Raw genomic sequence first — 11,339 nt, forward strand, 5'->3', positions numbered from 1 at the left:
CTCCCCCGGTTCCACCCTCTTACGTGTATTTAGCTGAAAAATGAGACGGCGGGCTGAAGCACGATACAAGAACAATTTTTATATTTCTCGATATTGTTATTAACGGAATCTGAATCTATTTCTATGGGGGTCGCGAGGTTTTGGATTTTTGATAAATTATAATAGTGATACTAAACTTTTTTAAATTCACGACATTATTGAATAATGTTACAAATACGATAATGCGAAAATTATATCGTAAATTTTGTATTGGAATGTGAAATAATAAAATTTATATTTGGGTGGAAATGGATCCAGAGTCCGCCATTCGAGGGTTAAAATGAGGATTTTGAAAGCATTTGAAGTTTATTTAAACAGTTTAAAACAATTTTTTAAAGGAATTAGTAAACATTTTTGAATGTATTTCTCATTTTCAAGCTTTAAATTTAAGGGTTGTTTGAATCTTTTGCGGTGAAAATAAACTCATGCTAATACTAATGCTAATTTCTAATAAACTCATGTCCATAATAATACGAATTCGACGTTGAATATAATGGCTCAAGAACAACTATTTACAATTTATACATTTGAAAAGAAAAATAGAGTCTATGCAAATGTTACTATCAAGTATGTACTCAAGGAACAAAATGGTACTTTATTCACGTCCTCCAAGTAAAGTGCAGGCAAATGACATACAGTTAACCCTTTCATTCCCATTGTAGCCATACGGCAATTCGGAATTGTTGAATAAAATATTACCACCATCTATGTTTTTTAAATCCCTGTTATATTCATGCCTTACTTTTTATATTCCAACTATCATTCAAAATAATCTAATTTTAATTCCACACCCAAAAGTAGACTTTCAACAATAAATTCCACAGCTAGCAAATTAAGGGGTCAAGCATTGCAATATTTAGTAGATCTTGAAATATAAAAAAAACTCGAATATTATCTCTATCTCCAAGGAAAAATTAATTTTGTGCACTTTTGGGGGTTTTTGAGGCACCGGTATTCCAACTATCATTCGAAATAATCTGATTTCAATTCCACAACCCAAAAGTAGACTTTCAACAATAAATTCCACAGCTAGCAAATTAAGGAGTCAAGCATTACAATATTTAATAGATATTGAAATATAAAAAAAACTCGAATGTTATCTCTATATCCAAGAAAAAATTAATTTTGTGCACTTTTTGGGGTTTTTGAGCCACCGGTATTCCAACTATCATTCGAAATAATCTGATTTTAATTCTACGCCCAAGAGTAGACTTTCAACAATAAATTCCACGACTAACAAATTGAGGAGTCAAGCATTACAATATTTAATAGATATTGAAATATAAAAAAAACTCGAATATTATCTCTATCTCCGGGGAAAAATTAATTTTGTGCACTTTTTGGGGTTTTTGAGCCACCGGTATTCCAACTATCATTCGAAATAATCTGATTTCAATTCCACACCCAAAAGTAGACTTTCAACAATAAATTCCACAGCTAACAAATTAAGGGGTCAAGCATTGCAATATTTAGTAGATCTTGAAATATAAAAAAAACTCGAATATTATCTCTATCTCCGGGAAGAAATTAATTTTGTGCACTTTTTGGGGTTTTTGAGCCACTGGTATTCCAACAATCGGCCATTCGAAATAATCTGCAAAATCACAGCTAGCAAATTAAGGGGTCAAGCATAACAATCTTAAACTATAAAAGAAACTCGAATATCATCTCTATCTCCAAGGAAAAATTAATTTTGTGCACTTGTTGGGGTTTTTGAGCCACCGACCCTCGAATTTCTGAGTCCGCTCCGACCGTGCTCAAATCGTCGATCGAACATCGGATGTTCGTTTTAATTCGTGGCTGCGAGCGGAACGGAATCATAGAAAATATGGGAAAAAAAGAGGAGTGGGTGGGTGGTGGGGGAATAGCGAGAACTGTTCGTCCGTGTATTTTCGATAATTATTCGACAGTCGATTTGCGCGCGGAGTGAAACGCGGGATGAAAGGTAGTTACCGAGCTGGGCTAGAGAGTGGGGGATTTCGAGAGTCGTGTTCAACCATCCGGAAGCTATGAATATATTATTTGACGGGCAGTTTCGGTAGTCTCCGATCGGATGGAGCGTCGATCATGGCTGGCGCATCCCTTTGGGCCATTTTCATGCGTCAAATACGACACACCTCGATCGAGCGGCTGCTGCGAAATGAAAACAAAAATACTATTAAACGAACGGTATAGTTTTCAGGGAATGGGCGCGACCTGATTCCTGCAACGATCTAAAAATACACCGAGTCCCCGTGTACACTTACTTTAGACGACGAGTGGGTTCGACGGTGGGTCAACAGGTAGGGGCGACGCACCCCGTATGGTTTTGGGGAACGCGTAAACAACGGTTCGCCTAATCGGTGATCCCTTCGAAACGCCAAGAATGGCAACGATGGAAAGGACAATGCTAGAGATTGGCCAATTTTCGACCTGGCTGGCGACTAAAGTTTCTTACAGCGCTAACTTCCAGTCCTATTTGCTTCTAAAGTCTGTTTATTAGCCAAATTTTGCACCCCCAAACTATCATGTGTTCTTAAAATTGAAAAAATCGGCCATTTTGAATACCGAGAAACGGATTTACGGTAGCTTAGAAAATTAGTAGCCAAATTATATGTCCTATATGTAGACTGTGGATGTTCATGCACTTGTGGGAAATTTTAATTTTCAAAAATATAAGAAATACTTAAAGAAAAGAAATACGAATTATTATATTAAAGGATTGAGACACCCTATACGAAGCTCCTATTTCATTAATTTTATTAATAGAAATATGAATTTGTATAAAGAAAATTGTGTCGCACGATTCAACTATGTAACTATGATTATTGTACAAACACGATATCTAAACCTTTTATACATCAATATTTAAAACTTTTCAATCTACCTTCGGAAAATTGGTGATTTATTAGTTTGAGTAATGGGTTTTCTAATATTTTCTGAATGACTATTTTACTGATATATTAGCAAGTTTTATTAACGATGGTGTTCCCAAATTTCTACCAATTTTGTTATATTTTTCCCCATTGTCTTGTAGAACCAGAGAATGTCCATAGTTTACCCAATTTTTTCAGATTGCTTTCTCGTCATTTTTTCACCCCTTTCCTGATTTTGATGAAACTTCGTAGGTTTATAAAGCAAACCAAACGTCAATACTTCCTTTTTGATCATAATGGATCAAGTTCGAGGAAACTACCCTCCAAAGTTTCAGCCTTCCGGTGCTTTCTTCGAAACTATTGGCTACGCAAGTACGCGCAGCGTATCGCAAAAGAAGACTCGTAATTTTGCTTTTAAATAATTGTCGAAAGTTATTAATATTAAAATGTTCCAGACAATATTTCGGATTACTAGTCACTTTGCTCGCTAATTATTTTTAAATTGCCCGTCGAAACGTGACGTACGAATTATTTTTGTGCTGATTACGCTCGTTCGCGATTTTATTGTTCGTTCGGTTAATCGTCTAATGAGTCGCGAAAATTTCAATCTTTAATGGTTTCGCGCCGCCATTGGGAACGTATAATCCCATAAAGCATAATTCTATAAATGAAACTACAATTCGTCCAGTGTCCAGACTTCGTCGCGGCCGACTTTCGCGAGCGATGGCGGACTTTTGAAAGGGAGGCGATTCAATAATAATGACGACATCAAACGTGCGATGTGCGTAATTTTTTAAGTCCAAAGAACCGAGTATGACGCTGCAGAGGAATGCAATTGCTTTCAGAACGATGACGGAAGGCCGTGAATTATCCTGTTCGAAATTCGTTGCAGTTATCGGTTAATAAATTTAGTTTTTGGTCGACGCAATGATACGCCGTTCTCTGCAAAATACCAATATCCCCTATATTTGCTAAAACGCCTATTTTTTATTTTTGGCATTTTGTAGCTGCACAATTCAAAACATAGTCTAAAAATTGAAAATTTCTGTGTAACATAATATTTACTCCTTTCTGAACCAAGTAAGATTGGTTTCATTTTTTCCTGTATAAAATATAAAAGTAAACGAATTATTCAGGTAGTCTGTTTTGGGCACTGCATTTTAAGTAACATATATTTTTTTATAAAATTTTGATCTTCACTTTGCTATGTATAACGATTAAACGAGTTACAAATACCGTAAACAGATTAAAACATCTAAATAATTATCAGTGTTTAGAGCTTTTCTATTGAATTACAATTTTCGACGATCAAACCCAAGTCTTATTTCTGTTATTATTAAATAAATCAAGAAGTGCCTAGTCTTAAAATTTAAAATGTATACAAATGTAAACAAATTATTCGGGTAACCTATTTTGGACACTGTCTATAATTTTAACTAAGATATATTTTTTTATAAAATTTTGATCCCCACTTGGCTATGTATAACAATTATACGAGTTACAAATACCATAAACACATTAAGATATCTAAATAGTTATCAGTGTTTAGAGCTTTTCTATTGAATTACAATTTTCGAGGATCAAACTCAAGTCTTATTTCTGTTATTATTAAATAAATCAAGATACGTGAAATTTGAATATTTTCATTTAAAATAAATATAATATAGGTATTCTTTGATACCAGGTTTTTAAAACGGGTTCGATCGCTCACAGAAAGAAAAAAATGAAAAAGTATGACGAGGAACGGAGGATTCGAGAGCTCGGAACTTTGACTAATGCTCAGCATGATGAGAACTCGAAGGAAAGGCTGTTCGTACGCCATACGAATGAAACGCATTCCCTAGGCGGTAAACCGTTCATCCAGGAGATCTCGATAGGAGGTCCCGTTCGTTGTAATCGGGTAGAAAACTCAATCGCGATCTGACTTTCGCATCGGTGGTTCCACTCATTGTTATTGATTCGATTCTGAATTGATGGATACGGATAAAAATAAAGGATCCGTCGATTGATTCGGCTGTTTGGGGCTCCACGGACCGCCAACGATTCCCAGCTTTACATTTAGCGAAATTCATCCTCTCGTAATTAAATGCATCCTCGTCTCCGTCGAAACGACATAATTTTCTCATCCAACGTACCCACCTACGCTCGTGAGCCACTCTAACTCTCACCTGTTACTATAGGCATGCACCTAAACTCGCTGCTCCTGTCCATCACGCGTCCTAAGTTCCCGTGCCTCTTTCTCCTGTCCTCCCACGCATTCCTCGTTACCTTCCTCCTCTCGATTCTTCTTCCCCCCATTTCGTCTGTAAAAATATTGAAAAATTCGTTAGAAAGAATTTCTACATTCCGGAGAATCAAATATTCTATTCTAAATAATTTGTAATTGTAATTATTCCGTCAACTTGGAAATCTTGATAAAACAAATGAGATGCTTTTCAATGATAGAAGCGGAATAAATATTTATAAAATTGACGCTTCAATTATTTGTAGTCCTCTTCAGAAAATATTTGCAAGAAAAGAAAAGGGAGAAGATGGAAAAATTCATATTAATATGTCCGTGGACTCGTAATCTATTCCATATAAATCATAGCTAATTTCTTTTTAGTTTGACACAAATTGAATACAACAAATATGAATTGTATTTCGATTGACAGCGACTTAACTACTGTAATTGTAATTTATAAAATTGACGCTTCGACTATTTTTAATCCACTTCAGAAAAGAATCTACAAACATATTTGCAAGAAACGAAAATGGAGAAGATGGCAAAATTCATATTAATATGTGGACTCGTAATCTATTCTATAGAAATCATAGCTAATTTCTTTTTAGTTTCACACAAATTGAGTACAAAAAATATGAATTCTATTTCGATTGGCAGCGACTTAACTACTGTAATTGTAATTTATAAAATTGACGCTTCGACTATTTCAGAAAAGAATCTACAAACATATTTGCAAGAAAAGAAAAGGGAGAAGATGGAAAAATTCATATTAATATGTGGACTCGTAATCTACTCTACATAAATCATAGCTAATTTCTTTTTAGTTTCATACAAATTGAGTACAAAAAATATGAATTCTATTTCGATTGACAGCGACTTTACTGTAATCGTAATTTAACTATTGTGAGGTTTAACAAAATACCTATATTCGCATCTTTTGCCCCAAGTTCTGGGAATCTCCGCCTATTTCGTACAACTATAGTCTACACTTCTCTGGAACTAAACAATTACCAACGAAAAAAAACGAAGTTGACGAGAATTATTAAAATCGAAAAATACGTGTCCTATGGTTTTGAATATCGTTCTAAAATGGCTCGTAGATCGAGGAAAGGTGGATTCGCGCTGTTTTGGAATTCGTTTGGTCGCTTCAGACGTCACCGGGATCTATTACGGAGGCGTTCCTAATCGAGTCCCGAGCCGCGAATTGTACGCCGATAGGCATAAAGTATACATCCCCGCGCGTCCTTTACCTTTGTAGCCGGTGCATTTTAATGCGAAGGATAGGCAACAAGGTTCGCTCCTCTGCAAATTAATCGAAGGGCTCTCCTCGCGTGACCCTGCTTTTCTGGGGCACGTGCCCATGGATATCGGTATTTCGGGGAACGTTAATACCTCACTATTCAGACGGATAGAGAGAGAACAGAGCGAAACATTCACTCCTGTACATTGTTTGTGGCTTGGAATCAATAAAAGCATAGCTTTAGGCGACGGTAGTCGTCATGGCAACCAGAGACCCATCCGTGTACCCTATTCCTCTCGCTCTCTCGCTATCGCTTACTCTCTCACCCCCTGTTTTGTCTCTGTCGTTCTCGTAGTTCCTCGTTCCATCTCGGTTTCTCTCTGAACACGCGTACCCCCGTCTATTCCCTCTTACGCTCTCTTTTCCCGTTTCACGGACATCTCTCTTCGCCCCCTCTTTCTCTATTTTCGTATCCCTGCCCTTTCCAAACCCTCCACCCACCCTCCCCCTTCTTCACCCCCCTCCCCCCCCCCTGCCCTCCTGTGTTTCTGTTTTTTTCTTTGACTCTTTGGTCCTTGTACACATGCTGTCCAATTTTCTGTTTTCATCTCTGCCTCCATTTTCGCACACTTTCCCCCCCCCCTCCCCCCTCCCCCCTCCCAACCCTTGTTCGTTGTTCGTCTTTTCCTTTTGTCCATCCGTGCTTTGGTTGCCTCTTCTTTTTCCTCCGAACACGCCATTCACCGCTTTCGGGGCTTATGAACGCAAATGCGTGCACGCTATTTTCTGGCCCCTCGATCGTCCATACACGTGTCTCTCTTTCATTTTCCGCTTACGACCCTTCTTCCTCTTTGTGCATCCAATCCTACCAAACAGTGGTTCTTAATCTTTCTCGAAACGACTCTTTAAAATTGATCGATGTTTTCGCAAAAATACTCCACCAAATGGGAGTTAGGGATCCTATAGTATGTTTAGATGTTCACAAATATTGTTTTCTTGAAGAAACTGTAACTGATCTATCGTCGTTTTTGATTTTATTCTTGTTTTAAGGGTCGAGAGATTCCAACAGTCCATTGGAAAACATAAAAGAATTTTCTATTCATGTACTATTCAATCCTTGACAATTAATATTGTAACTCACTTATATTATAAACAGACTGTGAGTCTCTGGGCAAATTCATATTTTTATTAATAGAGTTAATGAAGTGGGAACTTTGTGAAGGGTTGTCTCAACCCCTAAGTATAATAATTTGTATCTTAGTTGAAGTGTTTCTTATATTTTTGCATATTAAGTGCGCTCTGTAGCTTTTGGAAAATTAATTATAGAACTAGATTTACGAAACTCGTCAATTCGATTAAATTTGATTCAGATTCGTAAATATTATTTATTTTGACTTTTATCGATGCAATAGACATTTATCCTAACTAAAAGAAAACCACGTTTTAATGGAGATGTCAAGATAACGAGTTTCTACATTTAGTGTTAAGGTATTTATAGGATTTTCATCGTGTTTTAAAATGGTATTGTTTGGAGAAAATCCACCATTAGGCGACGCGGTGAAATGCATGCGGCCACCTCTGGCTTTTGTGGTTTATCAATCAAATCGTGCGGTGCGATATGTCTAGTTTGTATACCTTCTCTAAACCATGTAAATACAGAGTGTTTCATAACGTGTGGTTCCCATTTCGGTGAAGGGGTGGATCCAGGGGAAGGGCCACAGGGGTGGGGGGATGATTGGCGAGAATTACGAAACCTGAAAAAAAATATACGTCAATATTATACACACAGTTTACATTACATTCTATGAACAGTTTTGCCTCAAATAAAATTTTCTCGACACTGTTTACGAAACACCCTGTGAACTTTTATCGTCTGACCCCATTGTGCTGATCTAGAATAAAAAATCTTCTGATTTGCTATTTTCAATATCTTCAATTTGGGATTAAAAAAATCGCCACTTTCATTATCTCTATTTTCATTTGTAAATTCAATAATTTAAGAATAATGCATTCCCTAAAACCAAAAATCAAATTCGTGTATTAATGATCAATACTTTTGCACTGCAAGTGTCCGTAAATAAATAAATAAATAATTGTTTTTTTCCCAATTTGCTATTATCCAACATTTTTAATTTGAGGTATAAAATATCGCCATTTTGAATATCTCTATCTTTTATTTATAAATTTAATAATTCAAGAATAATGTATTCCCCAAAACCAAAAATCAAATTCGTGTATTAATGATCAATACTTTTGCACTGCAAGTGTCCGTAAATAAATAAATAATTGTTTTTTTCCCAATTTGCTATTATCCAACATTTTTAATTTGAGGTATAAAATATCGCCATTTTGAATATCTCTATCTTTTATTTATAAATTTAATAATTCAAGAATAATGTATTCCCCAAAACCAAAAATCAAATTCGTGTATTAATGATCAATACTTTTGCACTGCAAGTGTCCGTAAATAAATAAATAAATAATTGTTTTTTTCCCAATTTGCTATTATCCAACATTTTTAATTTGAGGTATAAAATATCGCCATTTTGAATATCTCTATCTTCATTTATAAATTTAATAATTCAAGAATAATGTATTCCCCAAACAAAAATCAAATTTGTGTATTAATTTATTAAAATAATAGTGTAAAACATATAATTTGTTATCGTTTTGAAAAAAATAGTAATAACGACAAAATTGAGTGTTGCTTTTTTTATCATATTGTGCTCATTGTATGTTGGAGTGTTTTTTGTGTATAACTTCGAGTGGTTCGGTTGGTATTTTACGTGAAACAGTTTAAGGTGGCAGTAAATGGGTCCTTTACCCTATTTGGCAAAGATACGACGATTTGGGTGTTGTGTCTCGACGCACGTCGCTCCTCCCCGTCGATCGTTCGTGTTACAGGGTAGCAATTCAGCAATCTTGCTCGGGTTACATCCCGTCCGCGATACTCGGTCTTATTGTTAGCAACTCGACAACGATTCGGCGGAATCTCCCGCGCTAACTTCGAAAATCGAACCATCGACCCAACAATCTCAAGTCACCGATTCATGCTAATGTTCTAAACATAGAGAACCCTTATTAAATCAAGCCGGAAACCACGCTCCGCGACAACGTGTTCAACGAACCTCGAAATCTTTTTTATACAAATTAATTCGTTCTATTTGAAACAAATAAAAGTTCCATCGATTTTGTAACAGTGTTGCATCATTTATTTGGAAATTTAGCGATTACGTCGATGTTACGATATTTATAATAATTTGAAAACTAAAGACACTCGTGTTGCGTTAGTATCTCTGAAGAAGTTATGTAAACAAAGGCAAACAAAAAGAAGATTAACTCGTTTCTATTTAAATTGTTTCAATCCGTCAAAAGAGCGTGAACTTATTTTTTAGTGTTGCATGAATTGTGAAGTATTATTTTTTAAATTTAATACTGTTGGTTCCCAAGGATCAAATGGAAAGTTTAGTGTTGGTCCTTAGGGAACGAATGGAGTTTAACGCGTTACTGTCCTAATTGTGATAGTAGTATATGCAGAACTAAACAAGGAATAAACATAGACACTGTCGTTCAAAAGTTATGGAGCACCCTTTAGAATGACATGTTTGTTTTATTGAAAATTATACTATTTCATGTTAAATGAATGTTACTTAAATATGACAAAAGATGCAATCTGTGTATGGACAAATATTCTGTAGAAAAGCACGAAATGTTTATAATTATTTTTGATTATCTAATTGTTTTTACTTCGATACTCTTTTGTTGATGAATAACAACAGCATACCATTGTTAAGCAACAGTTTGTATTAATAAATGTTCATTTAAACAATAATAAGAAATTGAAAGGCAAAATTGTAATTTTATTAATGAAAGTTTAATAAAATAAACGAGTGAAAAGGGGTTGTCCCATAAATTTTCAATTAATTTTAATCTTGATGGACTTCAACGCGCCTCAAAATCCGAAAAAGTGAAGCGTTATAGAAAACCGGAGTATAATGCAATTTATGTGATGAAGTGCATCCAGTACAATGTAAAATATATTGAATTTTGTATCAAAATGCTTCCGAAAATTTTATACTAACCATTTCTAACGATAAATGTTTGTTGATTATTTTTCTTAACCTGAATGAAAATTGAAACTTTAACCAAATAACAAAATAGAGAGTTAGTGGCAAACATGAAATGCATTTTATCACTTTCCAATGAATAAAATTAATTTAATTGAATATATAATTTTTCAAAAACAGAAGAAATTATAGTTTTTTTAATTGAATATCATTAGTAATTCAAATGATCGTTACAAATATAATATCGAAATTTTATTAAAAATTGAGAAAAGAGTTTTTCCATGAAATAAGAAATATTTAATTTGTCACTTATTCCAACGAATAATATAACTTTAAATATATTGATTTTCGCCAATGTTAATTATATTTAGATTGTATAGGTTTTATTCATTTTTAAAAATTTAAAAAGATCTATATAAGAAAATCTTCTGAATCAACTATAATTTTTTTTAAATTTTAATAAAATCAGAAATATACTAAATATTTTATTAATGCTATACAAACAACCCTCCTTTTAATTGGTTCAAGTATTATATATTGTATATATTTTACCATTTTTTATATAGATAATTCATTAAACAATAGGTTACTTATATTTGCTATTGTTGCATTCTCTAATTTCTTTCATTCAATTTTAAAGTTTATTATACAAACAACATATAAGCAGTCGTTTATATTTTATTTAGATTTCGACCATTTCCATCTCAAGTGGCCTAGATATCATATTTCTTAATCGTTATTATCGGAGGGTGAAAATAAAACTACCCCATTTAAAAAAAGAACCGAGTATCTTTATATCTTAAAAGCAACATATAAAAATAATCATTACCATTGCAACGACAGTCTATCGTGCAACTTTTGCTCGACAAATTAACCCCCTCAACTGCTATAATTTTTTAAATAACTAAAATACC

This window comes from Colletes gigas, unplaced genomic scaffold (assembly GCF_013123115.1).
Source record: "Colletes gigas isolate AHSC1104 unplaced genomic scaffold, ASM1312311v1 Colletes_gigas_Sc00049, whole genome shotgun sequence".
Taxonomy (NCBI): domain Eukaryota; kingdom Metazoa; phylum Arthropoda; class Insecta; order Hymenoptera; family Colletidae; genus Colletes; species Colletes gigas.